The sequence below is a fragment of the Chelonia mydas genome, chromosome 1 (genome assembly GCF_015237465.2).
Source record: "Chelonia mydas isolate rCheMyd1 chromosome 1, rCheMyd1.pri.v2, whole genome shotgun sequence".
Taxonomy (NCBI): domain Eukaryota; kingdom Metazoa; phylum Chordata; order Testudines; family Cheloniidae; genus Chelonia; species Chelonia mydas.
The window spans coordinates 144,176,442-144,199,072 of NC_057849.1; the positions used below are offsets into that span (position 1 = coordinate 144,176,442).

The 22,631-nt window shown below is 41.0% G+C and overlaps 1 protein-coding gene across 1 annotated transcript in view; it reads left to right on the plus strand.

The window, feature by feature from the left end:
• The window catches only part of IL1RAPL1 (interleukin 1 receptor accessory protein like 1), a 1,127,211-nt gene that overhangs the window by 1,100,410 nt on the left and 4,170 nt on the right, over positions 1–22,631 (plus strand). The gene's annotated exons all lie outside the window — the stretch shown is intronic.

Sequence of the window (22,631 nt, forward strand, 5' to 3'; positions counted from 1 at the left end):
AACAATGCGGCAACCATCAGTGGCGTTTCTCTCACTGCATTAGGCAATGCATTGAAAATGCATCCCTAGACAGCAGATTAGAAGCAATGATTGTTTGACTGATGCATTTGCTGCTCTGCAGATCTCCAGGAGACACCTATATCTTTTAGATTTTTACTCCCAACACCAAATGTAAATTACAAACATTCTATCCATATTGAAAGCCAACTTCACTTCCCCATAAACAAGTGAGTGTCTCCTCTAATTATATTCCCCCAAAGTATTAAGAGGTTGAAGTGAATCTCAATTTGCTCCTTGTTTAAGCTGATCAGTTTTGATAAACTGTACTGCATGTTTTGGAATTTACCCACCAGTCCATGCTCTTGAGTGTATTTCTTACCTGTTTAGAGAGTGGCTAAGGTTGATTAAACTAGTTGTTCTGCAGATGTGGTGATTCAAAGACATCTAGTTTAAACAATAGGAATTGGCATTATTTGCACTGAATTATACACTGCTTTTACCGTTGAAGAAAAATGTTGTATGTGTCTCTAACCACACTAATCAGTGTCACAGCTGAATAGCAAACTAGGTTGAACACTGGGCTTCGATTAATTAGGCTTGGTGCCTTCAGTCACAGTTCTTGCTGTTTCAGACTGATACCATATGCGTGATACACTCTATCCTTATTTACGAAAACCCTATTGAAATAAGGGTGTTAACCACTATTGAAGATACAAAGTATGGCTAGATGATATCCTGTTATATTTTATAGTGTGATGTGTGTGGGATGGGAGATGTTAGTCAAATCTGTCACAGTGAGGATGAACAGAGGCAGTAAAATTATAGGGGCCTATGTAATGTCATAGGATGGTGCACATTATGCCTAAGATCCCCAGGAGTTGACCAACTTCTTCCTACAATATAAAAATATGCGAAGATGTGAAAAAGCTAGTGCCAAAACAACAAAATCAGACTCAAGTAATCTCACCTGCTATACACACCCACACATACCCCCACACACATAAATATATCAGTATCTTGCATCTCTGTGTCACCTTCTACTGAGAGATCACAAAAAAATGCTTTGCAGCATTAATTTGTTAACTCATATAACACCCCAATGTGATAGATTAGTATTACTACTCTTACGGTGAGGAAACTGAGACGCAGACAGATTGTGACTTGCTCAGCATTACACAGGTTTTTGGTAGAACCTGCTTTCTTCGTAGCGTGACCAGATGTCCCAATTTTATAGGGACAGTCCTGATATTTTGGGCTTTTTCTTATATAGGCTCCTATTACCCCCCACCCCAGTTCCGATTTTTCACACTTGCTATCTGGTCATCCTATTTCTTCGGGAACCAACCTCCCCAACAAAGCAAACTATCCTCTCCTTGTATGGATCTGTCTCCAGCTTGCAGTTCTTGCTCTCTAGAATTTGAAAACTCACATGGTTGGAAACATTACACACTGTAGTCTTATTATTTCACTGACCTAGGAAAGTGAAAATCCATCAGTCATTCTGAGATCCAAATCTCCCATTTAAAAATAGTAACCAAAAAGCACTCTTAGCAAGAAACTGAGTTAGGTTTTTGAAGAGGGAAAAATTAATATAATTGTCTATTTAAGTCAGTCTTCTCAGTAAAATAGATTCTGCCATTACAGCAAGTAGAGAAGATGTTCTTTTTAGATAATAAAAACAGCAGAAATTGTATGTGCTTAGCTCTGGTAATATGCTAAAGTGAAATATTACTCTGAGATGCCAAGCAAAATAGAAAGTGTTGAATAAAGTGGAGCACATCAAAAGCAGAAAGAAAAACCTATTGCACTGAGGGAGTTACTGCAGCTGGACTTTTTACCCTAAGTGTCTGTTTCACTTAAGTTCTCCAAATTAATGCACATGTAGGAAGGCATAAAGGAAATGCCTTATGGACCAATACTTTATACTTTGTATAGGAAGAAATTGTAGAAATAGGCTCCTGTCCTTTGTAGTTTTTATTACATATAAGCATTGTGCTTCATTGTACCTTCCAGAGGCTCTCCACAAAATGCTCTTTTTCAAAATTCTCCCTATCCCTATCTTCTGAGGGGCCATGTACCCACATGTTATCCATAATTTACATCATGTTCTGTCATATCCCAGCATAACATTTAGATAAGCAAACATTGACTTATTCACAGGCTCTTTTTGTACAGTGTGCTGAATCCACAGAGGATTCCAAACACTCTAAAATTTAGATCCAATTAAATTTCTCAGCAGAAGATATCCCTCAAAATGCAATGTTCCGTTTCTTTCCTGACTGGAGTGTGAGTCCTGCAGGATAGCAAAGCTCATCATGTTGTCTTCTCTCTTAGCTTTAGAAGAGAACTGCATTCATTTTTCTCATCTTTGCAATCTGATTCCTGTGCAATATGTGGGTAAACTGAAAGATGTATTTGAAAGCAAATTTTTACCTTTAGAGTGAGTGTAACTTAACCTCAGTAAATTCTATCAAGATATTGCAGGTGAATGTGTTCCTTCATAGTTGCTGAACCCTCCCTCTAACCTCAAACTTGGATTATACCACATGACCCTGCCCAAGGAACTAGGCCTTATTTCTTGACTCTCCAGGAAAAATTCTCCCTCATGCTTCATTCCTGTCATGTACCCAAGCCACCTTTGTTCCCAATTGCCAGTTCCCTGCCTCTCCCCCAGAGTTAGACCACCATCAGCTCTCATTGTACTTTGCATCTCCCTCAATGTGCCAATACATGTCTTTCAAGTGCCAGTTCCATCTCTCCCTCCTCCCCCCATGGTTGTGGAACCTGACCAACTCCTAGCCCTCAGAATAGTCAGTTTCTAGCTATTATCCATATGGAAATTTCAGAGTGCTATAAGATTACTAGGAGGCAGCATGTACGATAGGAAAAAGTGTGGGTTTGGGAACCAGAAATTCCTCCATTTTTAATCCTGAATCCATCACTGACTTGCTCTGTAACCTAGGCAAGTCTCTTCTGTATCATTTTACCCATCTGCTAATTGTAGACATATTATATTTTGGAGTGTTAAGAGAACTAATGAATGTTCTATAACACTGTGAAACACAGGCCAAAATTTTCAAAAATAGAAGCTTACTGGGAGCTTCTGCATGCTCAATACTTTTGAAAATCAGGCCACATAGAAAATCAGGCCTAATCATAGATTTAAGAGTCTAAGATTTTTAAAAATCTTATACATAGAGTTCTATATACGTGCTAAGTATAATTATTATTACAATCTACTGCTAGCAGAAGCTACCTTGACAAGGTATGATGTCACTTGTGCCATTGGGGAACATGGTATATACCAAATCCCTGGGTGAGTGATTTTCATACCAGTTTCCATCCTGCTATAAAGCTAGTTTAACAGTTAATATTTACACAAAAGTTTTAATATTTATATTTTTCAAGAAACTGAATGATCTCCAGTGTTGCCTTTTTTCCCCACGAGTAAAATAATTGTAATAACTTAACCAATTGGTATACTCGAATCAACAGAAAAAAATCTTCATGCTAGACAATCCCATAACTTCTTTCTCCTTTCTTCTCTTGAATACACAAACGTCTTGAAACCAAAAAAAGGAAGATGCTTTACATATATGTAATATATACATATAACATATATTTATATATGTAAAGTTTTGTGTGTATATGTATATGTGTGTGTATATATATTGGTTATATATATGTATATATTTTATACCTCTCCTGGTAGGGAGTGAAATCCTGTCCCCATTGAAGTCAATAGGCATGCCAGGATTTCACCCAGAAAATTTTGTCTCTGGATAACAGTGCCATCCTCTGTGCAAAAATCTTTAATTATTAGGCTCAGATTTATTAAACCGAATGAAAGGCATTTCTCAACTGAAGCAGATGTTTACATACCAAATTCCAGTTGCAATAAATCCAGTGCTAGATCTGAGAATGTATGGACATATGGTATCTCCCCCTCGAGAAATAGTTTCCAAATATTGATGTGGACCCAGAAACAGTGGGACATGCTTGCCAGAATATGGTTAAATGTGGATATCATGACTTCATTAAACTATTAACCAATGAGGAAACACTACCCATCAGAACTGTTCCAGTGGCCCTGGGTTGTATAAACCTACAGTGGGTCTGAGACCATGCCCTTCTACTCCCCCAGGCCTGCTCAGACTGAGTGGAAGCCGGAGTTCCAACCTATTCCCCTCCTGCATGCAGGATGTAGGAGAGATGAGATGAAGGGATCCCCATGCTGTATTAGACATGGAAGCAAACTCCTTCACCATGTAATGTCATGGTCAGGGCCCCTGCCCAAGGTGCACATTGGATTACATAAATCTCACATCAGACCCTTTTTTTAACCCACCAACCACAATGTAAATGCCAAAGTTGTAATAAATGTAATTTAAATTCAAAAACTGGAGCTCTGGGGTGCTGGATGGAAAGTGAAAAAAAACCTCTCAAAACACAGCCATTGTGCTGCATAGGAAAAATCCCTTCCAGACCCCAAAACAAAATTTGGCAATAAGCTTAGTACCTGGCATAATAAGAGATCCAACTCACTAGATAAGAGTGGGGAAGAAGGGGGCTTGAGCAAAGCAAAACTGGCTACCAGCCAGCAATGGGCACAAATGATCCCTCCTTCCTACTCTCAGGTCCATGCAGGTCTGTCATGGGCTCAGTCATTCACAGGCAGCAGGATCAGGTAAGATAGACTCAGCCTGGATGGATGCTGTGGGAGACTGCCTCCTCCTACCCCCACACTGCAGGCCATTGGGAGGGAAGGATCAAGAGAACCAGTGGAAGCCCGAGTTTCCCGCTGTGCATTGGCCCACACCCAAGGCAAGTAGTGGAGGTGGTCCATGTATCCTTACTACTCCCAGACCCATTAGTCACACACTTGTTAGTGAGCAAAGTTAGCAGGCTTTAGTGCAATCCACGAACTTTTCAGATGAACTCAGAGTAACAATTTAAATTAGTGAGAGCAATGCTTACAGTCTAAAGGAATAAATAAACTCACAAACTGAAGAGTGAAAACGCAGAAGGTGATTAGCCCACCCTGAGTGGCTTTATTTAAAGGAACAGGTGGATAGGAGAACTGAAAATAAGAAATAATAGAAAAAGGCTGAATAAACAAATAAACAGATTAATACTCTAAAACCCACACAAACATTCTTTCCTCTAGCCATCCTCACAAAACCCTGTTACTCATTATACGTGGGGTGAATGAGGCAGCCGCCTAGGGTGCAAAGCCACAGGGGCAGAAAAACAATGAAAAAAAAAACGGTAGGAGGTGTGAAAATGCCTTCTTGCCCCAAATGCTAAAATGCCTTGCTCTGTCATCATGGGCTGGCTAAGAATGCTGTCAGGATTCAATGGAAACAATTTCAGTTTTTTAGAGTAATAATGTTGGCTAAGTTGGGGGTGGTGCAACATTGTAGCACTCCTATGAGATCCCACAGGGTGAGCCACTCTGTACCAGTGAAGTTTGGGAGTCTTCTTACTAAATTGCTATCAGATGTTATTCATTCACTCCATTTCCTTGATCCTTGCTGGAACAGGAACTAGTTGATGATAAGAATGTCAGAGTGCCCTCTCTCTCCTCATAACAGTCCCTCCACTCCTGCCTCAGTCCCCTCGCTCGATGTGCCTCCTGGCAGAATCTTTCAGACTGGTTCTTTGCAGAGGAGGATTTAACAGCTTTAAATGAGAACTCTGTTGCCCTCATCAGCTCTCTAACTCAAGCTTCAACTTGGAGAAATAACCCTGGCTTTGCATTGATTAGGAAGGTCTGTGGTGACATTTTCTACTCTATGTTGGTTGCTTTCTGAAAAGGAGAGCTTCCATTGCTTTTGGCACTGGGAGCCAAATCAGTGCTCAACTTAGAAGGCTTGGCAGGGCAGTTTCTGTCTTGGAATCACTGTTCGAAGTGGGACTGCTTATATAAACCACCTTCCTATGGGCACCTTCTCCTTCACCCCCATTTCTGTAGCAAAATACTGGCAAGGCTCACATGGGATCATCCACATCAGATTTTGTCAAGACAAAAGAAGGTCATCCATAGTTCTTAATAACTTCTGTGGATTGTGAGTTAAGCTGAACAGGAACAAGGCAATTCTTATTCTGAAACTTGTGGAGGTAATCAGGAACAACTCTATGTGTAGACAAGCCCATGCATTATGAAAAAAGGAGGACACCCCTGAGAATCTTTTAATATGAATTAGCTGCTAATACCTTGGGATATAATTTTTGCAAATGGTCTAGGCATCTTGGAAAGTATTTTTGTTAATGATTAGGCCATACAGGTATGACAACTCTGCAATTGCTGCTGAAGCTAGTGACACATTCCCACTTACAGAATCTCCCCTGGGGACCAATGAAATAACACTGCAGTAACAACCTTGAGTGTGCATATGAGTTCTAATTGGCTGCAGGCACAGTTTGCTAATAAGAAATGTTATTTCTTGAAGATCAATTTTGAATTTTATCAAATAAAGCAGCTACACAGAAATGCAGCTTTAATCCTTCCAAATGTTAGTAATAGAATTAGTAGTAAAATTATACAGAAGCAGGATTTCTCCTCTTAATTAAAATTTATATTCTCACAGTGTTGACTCACTTTAAATCTTTTTAGTTTTATGCATTTGGCTGCATTTGAAATGTCATTCAAAGAGTAAAATCACAATTTATATCTGCATATGGGGGTTTGTAGCTTGTATCCCTGAAACTTATTGATTAAAAGAAAAATGGGTTCTATTGTTAGTGTCTCCCTAACTTTTTTATTGCAATTAAGGCACAATTTTAACTGAAATTCACATAAAAATTAACATTATCATAGTAATGTCCTTTATAAGATTAACTGTAAGAAGAAGACAGATATAGCTACCTGTTCCAGAAATAGAATAGAAATAAATAACTGTTCAAAGACATACATTATCATGTTAAAAATTGCATATGAGTTAGCAAAGCCCTTCATATAGCATAGAAAGTGTGGGTAGGTATTTCCACTATATGATCTCTTCTGGGCCTTAGCCAGGTGCTCTATCAAATATTTACATGCTTTGGAGTGTTCTAATAGCAAAGGTCACCCTAGCATCTATTACGTTCTTTCGACCCCAAAGTAGTCTCAAAGATATGAGAGGTTTGAAGATCACAGCTGACATAACCCAGTCTGGCAGACTGACTTGAAGTTAGTAGTGCTGTATGTTAGGGAAGGGAAATGAGTGATTGTACTCTTTTCATTTTTTTTTTTAAACCTAAGGAAAATTGGAGTCTGTTTCAAGACATAGGCTGAGGGTCTGTGTTTCCAAACCATTTTTTCCTCATTCTAATTCGGAAAACACTGTAACTGATTTTTCAGATCCCTAGTAGTTTGGGGGGTGGGGGGTGGAAAGGTTGGGTTAGAACCGAATTTGAAAATTCTGACAAATTTCAGAAAATTGAAAAAGTCTATTTTGGGTGAACAAACCGTTTTATTCAACCTGAAATATTTTGTTTCTTGGCAGTTTTACAAGGTTGGATTCACAAAGTGGCCAAAGGAAGAGGTGGTAGTGCCTCCCTTATAAGGTTTAGCCCAGTGGTTAGAGCAGAGATTGGCAACCTTTGGCACACAGCCTGCCAGGGTAAGGGTGGTGGGCCGGGTCAGTTTGTTTACCTGCCATGTCAGGTTCGGCCAATCGTAGCTCCGACTGGCCGCGATTCGCCACTCCAGGCCAATGGGGGCTGCAGAAAGCGGCGCGGGCTGAGGGATGTGCTGGCAGTTACAAACCAGCCCGGCCTGCCAGGGGACTTATCCTGGTGGGCTGCGTGCTAAAGATTGCCGATCCCTGGGTTAGGGCACTCAGCTGGGATGTGGAAAACCCAGGTTCAATTCAACTCTTCCTGATGGGAGAAAGGATTTGAATAGGGGCAATGTTCCCTCTAATTTTTGACAGGCCGTGTGCAGAAAAAATTTCTTCCCTGCAAATTTTTGTGTGCGCGGTGTTTCACCGTGTGCGCAGGGTTTAGGATCTGTGTGCATGCGCGCATGCGCACAGCTTAGAGGAAACAGTGAATGGGGGCTCCCACACGTCTTAGGAGAGTGCCCTAAGCACCAGACTATGGGGTGTTCTGATCTGGGACTCTCTGTTGAAGTTGTTCCACTTTGGATAAATAATTAGTCACTGGTGCAAGGACGTGAACCTGGGTCTCCCATCTCCTTGTTGAGTGCTGTAAGCAGCAGGCTATAGGGACACTTTCTTTCTCTTGCCCACAGAGTATTTAATTATTTATACAAAAATGGCTTCAACAGAGGAAGCTGAAAAAATCCCAACCTACGCTACCCACCTGTGACCAGAAAAGCAAAGCAAATCTTACCCTTGCAAGGCTGCCTCCCAGTTCACAAATTGCATTAGCCTATGAATTCATCCAAAAAATAATGCAGTCAATATTTTTCTTCTTGTTTAGTCTCTGCTGACCTTTCATAGATCACTCAGGTAGCATTTAGTGCGTGTTCATTCTTTGGATACCTTATAGTAATATTCCTTTTGTAGTTTTTACATTCAACTAGCAAACATTTTGCAGCAATAGAGAGAATAGTTAATATCACTGTCTTTTAAATGTCATAATCTTTTTAGAACTCTAAAACTCGTATAAGAGTGTCTGGATTTTCATATCAATCTTCTAAGACTCTAATGTATCTAATATTTTATTTAACAAGTAGTAAATCTTCAGAAGTAGAATTTAATTTAAATTTTTACTGTTAATGAGAGCAACTGAGAGTGAATCTAAACATGTTTTTTTCTAATTTCATTAGATATATGAAATTAGAACAAAGCTCAGCAAAAGTTCTACCATTAATAATAGATTACTCCGTTTGGTTTTGTTAATTAAATAATATTCTATCTGGTGTATCTATCAATGCCATATTTGAGTTTTGACAATTGCAAGTCAGCAAAAATATAGATGATAAAACTTGTATGTTTGAAATAGTGGCACTGTATTAATCTTTCAGACCTCTTACACCAGATTTTCACTTGTTCTGAATTATTACCTATTTTCAGGCAATATCAGCTGTGTTTCAGAAATTCAGTTTTTTAGGGAAAAGGTTTATATTAGTATTCATATAAAACACCCTACAAACAGTGTAATTTATTAATGAGATTTATCATGAGATTTAGGCCTCTAAAATTCAAAAAGAGTTAGTGAATTGATTGGAAGGTAGCAAAAAAATAACTAAACTAAAGCTCATTACAGAATTAGTTCACTTGCTATTTAAATGTGTGCAGTTGGGGGTAAGATGTAGCTGGGCCTCCAAACCTCAATCACTATTGAAACAAGTTTGAGAATCTCAACGTAATCCCAAATGTTGCATGTCACAAAGCCACCAGATAAATTAGCACAACTGTCTTTGTTTGAAAAGCTGGAAGTATATTAACTGAGCTACTATATCTTGGGAATTTTTCACATTAAATGCTTGCACTATGGCTACCCCAATGCTAACAGTCCCTTACTTTCATAAACACTAAAATTGACTCACCGTTATTTAAATGCATGATGAGTTTCATTTTTCTATTAACCTTCCATAAATGTTAGGGGAAGAAATCATTTTTAAATTTTGCAAAGACTCATGATGACTTTACATTCTCCGGATGCCTAGGCAGTCAGACAAACATTTCAATTACACTCTTCACTATGTTGAGGGAGATGGAAAATACATGCCTGCAATACATTCGGTCTATTCACAAATTATGAAGCCCACTCAAATTAGAACTTGTTACTATTGTTTTGAAATGGCTAAAATCATTGGGAAAAATCTCTTGATACCTATTTAAATAATTTCTTATCGAACAAGGTAATTAAAAATAGCAAAGCTTGCTGTATGAAATTGCTTTTGAATCAGTATGGCATTGATGAATCTGGTCTCATTTCTGTTTCTTTTCTTGAAATCCTCGTTATGTCTGAATCTATTCTATGCTGAAATGTACTCTAGGGAAGGTGGAGAATTAGTTATCCATCAAGTTTCCCACTGATCTAGAAATGGAACGTCTGTTAAAGTCAGAAGTGGCTTGCTGGCTACAGTTAGCAGCAAAGGAATCTGCATGTGATCAGCTCTGTTTAATCTAGTAGAGGTTTCTGCAGTTAATATTAATTACTCTACAGCAGTGTTTCCGAGACTTTGGATGCCGCTTGTTCAGGGAAAGCGCCTGGTGCGCTGGGCCGGTTTGTTTACCTGCCGCGTCTGCAGGTTTGGCTGATCACGGTTCCCACTGGCCCCGGTTCACCACTGCAGAACAATGGGAGCTGTGGGAAGCAGCGCAGGCCGAGGGTCGTACCGGCCGCCACTTCCTGCAGCCCCCATTTGCCTGCAGCAGTGAACCATGACCAGTGGGAGCCGCAATCAGCCGAACCTGCGGACGCGGCAGTTAAACAAACCGGCCCGCCAGGGGCTTTCCCTGAACCAGCGGCGTCCCAAGTTTGGGAAACACTGCTGTACAGGATTTCAGGAGACATGAGAGAGATGAAGAGCCTAACTAGCTGTAAGGTTCATTAAAAGTAAGCCCTGGACCTAGCAATGCTACTTGTGACATTTGTCCAAACAGTGTTGATTTTTCCATGTTAACTGCTTTGTGGTCAAGTACATTGCATCTGCCACACAGCAGAATTTTTGATCTGCTTCAGTGGGGCTGACCACAACCAACTGACTCACATGCACTCCATGAAATGATATACTTTTATCCACAAGTGTAATTCTTATGGCCTGATTCAGCAAAAATATTTGCAGTCATTAAGGCCATTTAAATCCTCAAAGGCCGCAGGGGGCTGAATGGTGGCCAACCTATTAATAGGTCAGGTGTGCACATAATACCACTCATTCCAAGTAGAGTCTATCATTCAGCACCTAGAAAAGTGTAAGACAACTTTTGTGCATTGGCTCACATCCTTTTGCATGTCTCAGTTGTTGAAAGAGAATGCATACAGATGCATATTTACATGCTCAATAACCCATTTACTCCTATGGGCATAATAGATGCAAAAGATTCATAAAGTTTGGATCTCATTTTATGAAATCTAGTTACAATGAGCCATTTAAATGACTGCTATACAGGCGGTTCTTACGTCTTAAAATCAGAAAAAGCATCTGTGCCTGCAGCCCAAGAAGCGTGTATAGCTTCTGATGGTCAATGACTCTGGAGACTTACTGTGGGTGCATAGGGTGTTAAGATGGCCACTAACAGAAATGAAGATTAGGCAAAAAGTGTACCCTGGGATGACCAATTTAAAAGGTTTAGGGTGAAATCCTGGCTCCACTGAAGTCAATAGCAAAATTCCCATTGACTTCAGTGGAGCCAGCATTTCACCCTTAATATCTACCTTGCAGAGCCAGTTTAGACAATGCTGGCAGATAGGCAGCTCACTGGGCCTCCACAACACAGAGACTGTAGAAATGATACCTAGAGGTTTGCCTTTATGTTTCACTGCTACAGAGTGCAGGGATACAAGCTGCTTTGTGCTGACCGAGACCTCTGTGGAGATACCTTGAGCCCCTATAAGGGAAATTATGCACACTGCATCTGGACCCATTCCCTACTGGTCCCCTCTGTGTGGAACTAATGAAACCCATCTCTCCCCTTCCCATCCCCCACCCCCGTTGGCATGGCAGAGTTGTTTGAGGGAGGCTAAGATGGAGGAAGCTATACACTGAACTTGTGCTTTGCAGCTCGGGCCTCAATTGCATAGCTATGCTGGGGACAGGGAGAGGGCAAACTGGTTCAAACTAGTCTCACTGCCGGCTTTATTTTTTTAGTTGTTTCAAATGAGTCATGTAATAACAGTTCACAAAAATGTCTATAGTAGTAATCCTTTCCCCCTCTACAGCTACATGTTTATAAATATGCATGGGGCTGTCATAGGATGTCATATGTCATGTAGGGTTGTGTCGATTGAATCACTTCACATAATATAATGTGATTGTGCAGCCCAACTTGATACAGTGCAAGGTGTGCTACCCTGATAAATAGCTAGAAAGAGCAATCTTCAAATAGTTAAAGGAAATTGAGCTCTCACAAATAAAGGTGATATTTAGAGTTTGCTTTTAATCTCTACCAACAAAAAGATTCAGAGGAAGTCTTCATCTTCCTTGTCTTTGTGTGGTAATTAGCAGGTATTTTTCCTGCTAAGCGTGGGAGGAAGCAGGCAGTGAATGACTGTGATTCAGTTTATCACTAATGCATGCAAGCCTCAGAAAAACAAATCTTTGAAATGGCATAATCTATACTTAAAGCCAAAGTGCAAGCAACAATCAATCACATTTTCATTCTGAAGATACACTGATAGCAGCTTTAATAGCACTTCTTATGCTAATGAGGAGAAATTAGTAAATTCTCATTTGAAAGAGACTGTATTGTCATCATGTCTCTAGGTTTTGCTTTTGGCTGTGGGTTTTTGGTTTTGTTTCTGTTTTTTCATGTGCTGAATTTGTGTGAACTGATTTTTGAACCCAGGCGAAGGATGTTGATGTAGAGGGAGATGGCTTCCATGATGGCAAGGATGATGTTCTAAGGAAGGTTGTTAATGTTGTAGAGTTTCTGGACGAAGTTGGTTGTGTATTGGAGTAAAGTGGCCACTTGTGTTTGAGCATGGTTTGTATGAGTCCCAGTATTCCTTCAGTAAGAGGGTCGTGGCCAGATATGATGGGTCTGCCTGGATTCCCTTGTTTCTGTATCTTGGGAAGTGTGTAGAAGGTCTCTGGAGTGGGTTTGTGGGGTATGAGTTTGTAGAGTTTCTCTTGGAATTGTTTGGGGAAGGATTTGATTATACTCTTAAATTCCTGAGTGAATTGCAATGTAAGGTCTTCTCTGAGTTCTTTATAATAGATGCTGTCAGAGAACCTCATTGATGTAGTCATTATGGTTGAGGACTACAATGGTACCCTCTTTGTCTGCTGGTTTGGTCACTGTCTGGTGATTGAATTTCAGGGACTGTATTGCTGTGCTCTGAGAGGTGGAGCGATTATGGTGAATGTAATATTTGATAGGGATTTCAGAGTCAGTCTTTTTTTCCCCCGACCAATCAATGTAATGATCAAGAGTGTGGTTTTGTCTGCTGTTGGGGGTGCAGTGAGCTGATTCATTTTTCCTATGACTGTTGGTGGGGACATGGCAGTTGTGATCCAGTTGTCCTACACAATCAAAACATCTGATCTACCTCATCCAGTGCACTAAATGCTGCAATAACAATTATGTGGGTGAAAAAAATCAATCATTATGCTCCCCAGTAAACTCATAGAAAAATGATAAAAGATAATGTCATATCATCAATCAGCAAACACTTTTCAAAAAATGTTCACTCTATCTTTGACCTCCCTGTCCTCATCCTCAAAGGAAACCTGCATAACACCTTCAAAAGATGAGCCTGGAAGCTTAAATTCATAACTCTGCTAGATATTAGAAATCCATTAACTCACTAAAGACACTGCATTTATGGCTCATTACAACACTCGGTAACCCACTATCCGTCCTTTGTTCTACGACTGCAGAAGTATTAACTTCCCACTTCATCTTGAATGGTCTCTTGCAACATGTGTTAATTCCTTATGCTAAACAATCTGTTACACCTTGTGTTTAATTGTGACAATCTGGCCTGGTCAACACTACAGAATTAGGTCAACGCAAAGCAGCTTAGGTCAACCTAACTAGGGACGTAGAATTTGAAAGTGTAAGGCAGCTTAGGTGAAAGTGATCATGAAATGGTAATGTTCATGATTCAAATGAATGGTAGGAGGGAAAGCAGCACAACAAAGATAATGGATTTCAAAAAGACAGACTTTAGCAAACTCAGTGAGTTGGTAGGTAAGATCCCATGCAAAGCAAGTCGAAAGGGAAAACCAGTTCAAGACAGTTAGCACTTGTTCAAAGAGACATTATTAAGGATACCAGAGCAAACTATACTACTGCATAGGAAAGATAGGAAGTATGGCAAGAGATCACCGCAGTTTAACCAGGAGATCTTCAATGATCTGAAACTCCAAAGAGAGTCCTACAAAAAGTGGAAACTAGGTCAAATTACAAAGGATGAATATAAACAAATAACACAAGTATGTAGGGACAAAATTAGAAAGGCCAAGGCACAAAATGAGATTGAGCTAGCTAGAGGCATAAAAGGTAACAAGAAAATATTCTGCAAATACATTAGAAGCAAGATGAAGACCAAGGACAGGGTAGGCCTATTACTCAATGGGGGCAGGGGGGGCGTGGTAACAGAAAATATTTCCAACACACCTCTGAACAACGTACTAATCCACAGAGACCTTCCTACCAACACTACAAAAAGAAGGATTCTGGGTGGACTCCTCCTGAAGGTCGAAACAACAGACTGGACTTCTACATAGAATGCTTCCGCCGACATGCACGCGCTGAAATTGTGGAAAAGCAGCATCACTTGCCCCATAACCTAAGCCATGCAGAACACAATGCCATCCACAGCCTCAGAAACAACTCTGACATCATAATCAAAAAGGCTGACAAAGGAGGTGCTGTTGTCATCATGAATAGGTCGGAATATGAACAAGAGGCTGGTAGGCAGCTCTCCAACACCACTTTCTACAATCCATTACCCTGTGATCCCACTGAGGGTTACCAAAAAAAACTATACCATTTGCTCAAGAAACTCCCTGCCAGCAATGCTTCTCTGCCATGTACATTGGTCAAACTGGACAGTCTCTACGTAAAAGAATAAATGGACACAAATCAGATGTCAAGAATTATAACATTCATAAACCAGTCGGAGAACACTTCAATCTCTCTGGTCACTCGATTACAGATGTAAAAGTCGCAATATTACAACAAAAAAATTTCAAAAACAGACTCCAACGAGAGACTGCTGAATTGGAATTAATTTGCAAACTGGGTACAATTAACTTAGGCTTGAACCAGAGACTGGGAGTGGACGGGTCATTACACAAAGTAAAACTATTTCCCCATGTTTATTCTCCCCCCCCCCGCACCCCTCACTGTTCCTCAGACGTTCTTGTCAACTGCTAGAAATGGCCCACCTTGATTATCACTACAAAAGATTTTCTCCCCCCACCCCCGCTCTCCTGCTGATATTAGCTCATCTTAAGTGATCACTCTCCTTACAGTGTGTATGATAACACCCATTGTTTCATTTTCTCTGTGTATATAAATCTCCCCACTGTATTTTCCACTGAATGCATCCGATGAAGTGAGCTGTAGCTCACAAAAGCTTATGCTCAAATAAATTTGTTAGTCTCTAAAGTGCCACAAGTACTCCTTTTCTTTTTTAGAAAATATGGAAGTGGCAGAAGTGTTAAATGACTTTTTTGCTTCCGTTTTCACCAAAAAGATTAATAGCAATTTGGACATCTAACATAGTGAATGCCAGTTAAAATGAGGTAGCATCAGAGGCTGGAATAAAGAAAGACCAAGTTCAAAATTACTTAGACAAGTTAGGTGTCTGCAAGTCACCAGGCCTGATGAAACACATTCTAGAATACTCAAGAAGCTGACTGAGGAGATATCTGAGTCATTAGCGATTATCTCTGAAAAGTCATGGAAAACAGGAAAGACTTCAGAGCACTGGGAAAGGGCAAATATAGTGATAATCTATAAAAAGAGAAATAAGGACAACCCGGGGAATTACAGACCAGTCAGATTAACTTTCAGTACCCAGAAAGATAATGGAGCAAATAATTAAACAATCAATTTGCAAACACTTAGAAGATAATATGGTGATAGGTAACAGTCAGAATGGATTTGTCAAAAAGAAATCATGTCAAATCAACCTAATAGCTTTCTTTGACAGGGTAGCAAGCCTTGTGGATGGTGGGAAGCAGTAGATGTGGTATATCGTGACTTTAGTATGGCTTTTGATACTATCTTGCATGACCTTCTCATAAACAAACTAGGGAAATACAACCTAGATGGAGATACACTCACTTAGCATTGTAGTTATGTTCCTGCAAAATGAGACTTTAAGCAAAATGATGTTAAGTGAATCCAATTTCCCCATAAGAATTAATGTAAATAGGGGCAGTCAGGTTCCAAGGAAATTTTTTTCACCAGACAAAAGACTATATTTTTGTGTGTGTGTATATATATCCATATATATACATGTATGTGTGTGTATGTATGTATATATATATATATATACATGTGTGTGTGTGTGTGTGTTTATATATACATGCACACACACTATAAGTTTTAAACAAACAATTTAATACTGGTACACAGCGATGATGATTGTGAAGCTTGGTTGAGGTGGTGAAGTCAGAGGGTGGGATATTTCCATGGGGATGCCTTACTGCTAAATGATGAACTAGCAATTGGCTGAGCCCTCAAGGGTTAACTCGTTGTTAACATAGCCTCACACTTTACAAGGCAGCACAAATGGAGGGAGGGGAGACAGCATGGCAGATAGAGACACACACCGTGTGTGTGAGAGAGAGAGAGATGTGCATTTCCCCTTCAAGTACGCTGACCCCACTCTGAAGTACACTGCCTTGTTAAGTAGATCAGCAAGCTGAGACTGCAGCTGCTGCCAGGAAGCTCCCTCCCTCCTGAGCCCTGTCGTGTGTCCCCCTGCTCTATGGAAATTGGGTAAGCAGGGGCAGGGAAACACCCTGACATTAGCCCCTCTCTTTCTTCCCTCCCGCACCCCCAGCAATCAGGAGGCTCCCGGGAGCAGCTCCAAGGCAGAGGGCAGGAGCAGCACATGGCAGTGGGGGGAGGGACAGCTGAACTGCCAGCAAATGGTAGCCTGCTGGGTGGCTGCTGCACAAGGAACTTAGGGGAGAGGGGAGCTGATAGGGGGGCTGCCGGTCCACCCTGGTTCCAAGCCCCCACCAGATAGTTCCAATGGGCTGCTCTTTCTGCAAGCAGTGGACAAAGCAGGTGGCTGCCAAATGATGTTATAAGGGAGCATTGCATGATTTTAAACGAGCATGTTCCCTAATTGATCAGTGACATTACAATGAAACAACGTTAACCGGGACGACTTTAAGTAAGGAGTTACTGTACTATAAGGTGGGTGCATAACGAGCTGGAAAACCGTTCCCAGAGAGGAGTTAACAGTGGTTCACAGTGAAGATGGAAGAGCATTTTGAGTGGGGTCATGCAGAGATCAGTTCTGGGTCCAGTTCTGTTCAGTATCTTCATCCATGATTTAGATAATGGCATATAGAGTACACCTATAATCTTTGTTGATGACACCACAGTGATAGGGGTTGCAAGTGCTTTGGAGGAAAGGATTAAAATTTAAAATTATCTGGGTAAACTGTAGAAATGGTCTGAAGTAAATAGGATGAAATTCAATAAGGACAAATGCAAAGTACTCCATGTAGGAATGAACAATCAGTTGCACACATACAAAATGGGAAATGACTGCCTAGGAAGGAGTACTGCGGAAAGGGATCTGGGGTTCATAGTGGATCAAAAGCTATATATGAGTCAACAGTGTAACACTGTTTCAAAAAAAGCAAACATCATTCCTTGATGTATTAGCAGGATTGTTGTAAGCAAGACATGAGAAGTAATTCTTCCACTCTACTCCACACTGATAAGGCCTCAACTGGAGTATTGTGTCGAGTTCTGAATGCCACATTTCAGATAGGATGTGGACAAACTGGAGAAAGTCAAGAGAAGAGCAACAAAAATGATTAAAGGTCTAGAAAACATGGGAAGATAGGGAAAAAAATGGTTTGTTTAGTCTGGAGAATAGGAGACTGAGAGGGGACATGATAACACTTTTCAAGTATATAAAAGGTTATTACAAGGAGAAGGGAGAAACATGTTTTCCTTAACTTTTGAGGATAGGACAAGAAGCAATGGGCTTCAACTGCAGCAAGGGCAGTTTCGGTTGGACATTAGGAAAAACTTCCTGTCAGGGTAGTGAAACACTGGTATAAATTGGCTAGGGAGATTGTGGAATGTCCATCATTGGAGATTTTTAACAGCAGGTTAGAAAAACACCTGTCAGGGATGGTCTAGATAATACTTAGACCCGTCATGAATGCAGGGGACTGGACTAGATGACCTCTCAAGATCTCTTCCAGTCATAGAATCATAGAATATCAGGGTTGGAAGGGACCTCAGGAGGTCATCCATTCCAACCCCCTGCTCAAAGCAGGACCAATCCCCTGCTAAATCATCCCAGCCAGGGCTTTGTCAAGCCTGACCTTAAAAACTTCTAAGGAAGGAGATACCACCACCTCCCTAGGTAAAGAATTCCAGTGTTTTACCACTCTCCTAGTGAAAAAGTTTTTCCTAATATCCAACCTAAACCTCCCTCACTGCAACTTGAAACCATTACTCCTTGTTCTGTCATCAGCTACTACCGAGAACAGTTTAGATCCATCCTCTTTGGAACCCCCTTTCAGGTAGTTGAAAGCAGCTATCAAATCCCCCCTCATTCTTCTCTTCCGCAGACTAAACAATCCCACTTCCCTCAGCCTCTCCTCATAAGTCATGTGTTCCAGTCCCCTAATCATTTTTGTTGCCCTCCGCTGGACGTTTTCCAATTTTTTCACATCCTTCTTGTAGTGTGGGGCCCCAAACTGGACACAGTACTCCAGATGAGGCCTCACCAATGTCGAATAGAGGGGAACGATCTGCTGGCAATGCCCCTACTTATACATCCCAAAATGCCATTGGCCTTCTTGGCAACAAGGGCACACTGTTGACTCATATCCAGCTTCTCATCCACTGTAACCCCTAGGTCCTTTTCTGCAGAACTGCTGCCTAGTCATTCGGTCCCTAGTCTGTAACGGTGCATGGGATTCTTCCATCCTAAGTGCAGGACTCTGCACTTGTCTTTGTTGAACCTCATCAGATTTCTTTTGGCCCAATCCTCTAATTTGTCTAGGGCGCTCTGTATCCTATCCCTACCTTCCAGCGTATCTACCTCTCCTCCCAGTTTAGTGTTATCTGCAAACTTGCTGAGGGTGCAATCCACACCATCCTCCAGATCATTTATGAAGATATTGAACAAAACCGACCCGAGGACCGACCCTTGGGGCACTCCACTTGATACCGGCTGCCAACTAGACATGGAGCCATTGATCACTACCCATTGAGCCCGACGATCTAGCCAGCTTTCTATCCACCTTATAGTCCATTCATCCAGCCCATACTTCTTTAACTTACTGGCAAGAATACTGTGGGAGACCGTGTCAAAAGCTTTGCTAAAGTCAAGGAACAACACGTCCACTGCTTTCCCCTCATCCACAGAACCAGTTATCTCATCATAGAAGGCAATTAGATTAGTCAGGCATGACTTGCCCTTGGTGAATCCATGCTGACTGTTCCTGATCACTTTCCTCTCCTCAAGTGCTTTGGAACTGATTCCTTGAGGACCTGCTCCATGATTTTTCTGGGGACTGAGGTGAGGCTGACTGGCCTGTAGTTCCCAGGATCCTCTTTCTTCCCTTTTTTAAAGATGGGCACTACATTAGCCTTTTTCCAGTCGTCCAGGACTTCCCCCGATCGCCGTGAGTTTTCAAAGATAATGGCCAAGGGCTCTGCAATCACCTAGCCGCCAACTCCTTTAGCACTCTTGGATGCAGCGCATCCGGCCCCATGGACTTGTGCTCGTCCAGCTTTTCTAAATAGTCCCGAACCACTTCTTTCTCCACAGAGGGCTGGTCAGCTCCTCCTCACCGGTCCTACGAGTCTATGATTCTATAAGTGTTTAATTTAAATTTTGCTCCCGCCGATATAACTACCCAACTATGCCAACTTAATAACTCCACATCCATGAGCGGCGTAGTGCCAAGGTCAATGTAGTTAGGGCGACGCAGTGTCAGTGTAGACACTGTGTTGTTTATGTCAACTGTTACTGGCTTTCAGGTGCCTTTCAATAATGCCCCACAGTAACAGTACAATATATACAAGCTCTGCTGGTGACGCTGACACAAGCAGCAAAGTGTAGACACACATAAGTGATGTAATTACTGTGGTAGCTGTATGCTGATGTAAGCTCGGTCGACTTAATTTTGTGTGTAGGCCTCTGAGTCAGGCACGCCAGAACAGGTGGACCAGAGGAAGAAGCAGTGCGGGGACGGGGCACGGGGGGCAGAGGTGGTGTGAGGCTGGGGGCTTGGGGAGAAGGGGCAGTGCGAGGGCAGGGCCTCAGGAGGCATAGACAGTGCGAAGGTGGGGGCGTGGGGAGAAAGGACAGTATGGCATGTGGCTGGGTCCACGGTTCAAGCATCTGTTTCCCCCTCCTTTTAGGGCACTTCTGCTGCTCCTGCTCTGAGTACCTTTCCCAGACCTGAAGAAGAGCTCTGTGTATGCTCAAAAGGTTGTCTCTTTCTCCAACAGAAGTTGGTCCAATAAAAAATATTGCATCACACACCTTGTCTCTCTAAATCATAAAATGAACAGTCAAAGGAATCATGTTGCCAGTTTATCTCAGTGTTTCTGTTTGTCACTCTTTCTGACAAATAGTTAAAATAAATTCTGCTTTACTAAGATCCACAGCATATTTGTCATGGTAGTTAGGGGCCTAAATAATAGAAAAGAGAGCAAAGAAAGAATGAAATTAAGGATAACAATTTCCGAAGCCAGAGGTCCTCATCAGAGAGAACCCTGCCTCAAGACATGGCATGGGAAAACTAAGGTTCCAAGAGCCAGTCATCTTAACTGCCATGATGAGGTATAAGGTGACAGTCTGTGTTTAAGATAATCAGATCTGAAATTAATACATTTTTTAAATTCTTCAGTACCTCTTGAATTCTAAATGTAAATTTACAGTACAGAAATTTGAAAACATATACTACCCTGAATTCTAAATGAAGTCCTATTAGGAATGCAGCTGCCTGCTCCTTGCATTCAGGGCCAGCTCCAGGCACCAGCAAAGGAAGCAGGTGCGTGGGGCAGCCAATAGAAAGGGGCGGCACTCCCTGCGTTATTGGGGCGGCATGTCCGGGTCTTCGGCTGCAATTCGGCGGCGGGTCCTTCATTCCCTCTCTTCCTCTTCGGCGGCAGCTCAATCGGATTTTTCTTACTTTCTTTTTCTTCGCCGCTTAGAGCGGCAAAAAAGCTGGAGCCGGCCCTGCTTGCATTATGCAGAATATTGCACACACATTCACTAGGTATTGTGTATCTCCATAACCTGAGCTTGATGCCTTCTACCTTATGGTTGGAAGTCAAGGTGTTAATTTTAACCTGCATGGTTCTAGTTAACCTGTGATCTAGTTGTCTGAGAGATCACGTCTCTCTGTAAAATTGTACCCTAGTTGCAGTCAGTGGAGACACTTGAGCTGGACCCTCTACAGTATAGAAGAAAGGTATTGTTGAAATAAATATTACACTGTTGCATTTAAGCAAGAAAACAATGAGAGAATGCAAACAATTTTCACTCAGATTAGAAATGTACAAACTGTCTCAATAGGAAATGCCCTGATACCTTCAAACCAGTTTGTCTGAATACTCATTCTTCCTTATAATGTATCCCCTAGAGAAATTAATGCAGTCACATACCCAATCAAGAAATTTTAAAGTACCTTGGCCATGCTCAAGCAAGTATCATTATTGTTGCTACTTGTAATGCTATGGCACCTTTCAATCAAATCTTATTTTTTAAAAAAAAAAAATGTAAAATTACCCAAGTTTCTGCTATTTATGGTAGTTTTCCAATAATCTCTTTATCTTATTGCTGATTAATAATATAAGATATACAACCTATTTCTGTGTAATCTGGTGCTTTCGCCTCTGTAATCAGCCTCTGCCTCCTACTTCATTCATTCAGTGAAGTCACAAGCCATTGGTTTGTGACATGAGACTTGTTTCTGTCTTGATGAATGTTGATATTCCAAATACTGCAGTGAAGCATGACTGAAGGAATTATCCAGGAAGAAAGTGTTTATAGTTCAGGGAGATCTTCTGGTCTGTTGTACGCACACAAACACATCTCCTTGATATTTGACACCAATGTGGAAGAAAATACAGCTCAAGTACAAAACCGTAGAATGGGGATTTGATATAATGTTATATTTGTAAAGTTGGTAGTATGGCTGTGGTATGATGTAGCATCTGTAAATGTTAGCGTATAGAGTGTACAGTTGACAGGGAGAAGGGAGCGGAACAATATGTAAAATGTCATATATTCATTTTGTATAGACGGGGAACACTAGTCCTGCATTCTGCATGCTTTTTTAAACAGGAGCTGTTAAAATGTAAAAAGGAGTAAAGTGAGAAAAGGATTTGTAGTTAGTAAATAGCTGAATTTCAGCATTGAATGAATATAACATGACTTATGGCACACAGTAGAATATTCAATCAGGCCTCCTTTACAAGCAATTGATATTCTCTATGGCCTGTGCATAATACTGTCTAGAGAATTAAAGGATGTTAACATTTCATTACTCCTGCCATTGATTTTTCTCTACTTTCTTCACAACAAAAATCAAAATGTGACCTCTTATTCCACTGAATTAGTTCCAGAGCACTTGCCATTATTGACTTCCTAATGAAAATTAATGAGGGCTTCTTTCATTCAGTCTTACAAGTAAGCACAGCAAGCAAATTTCCAAAAAGGGTGATTTTTTCCTCCTCAGATGGAAATGAAAAAGACCATATTAAATACAAATCCTACATTAAGGCAGCATTAAGTGTGCAAATTTAAACACTCAAAAGTCAGAACATTCATAATAT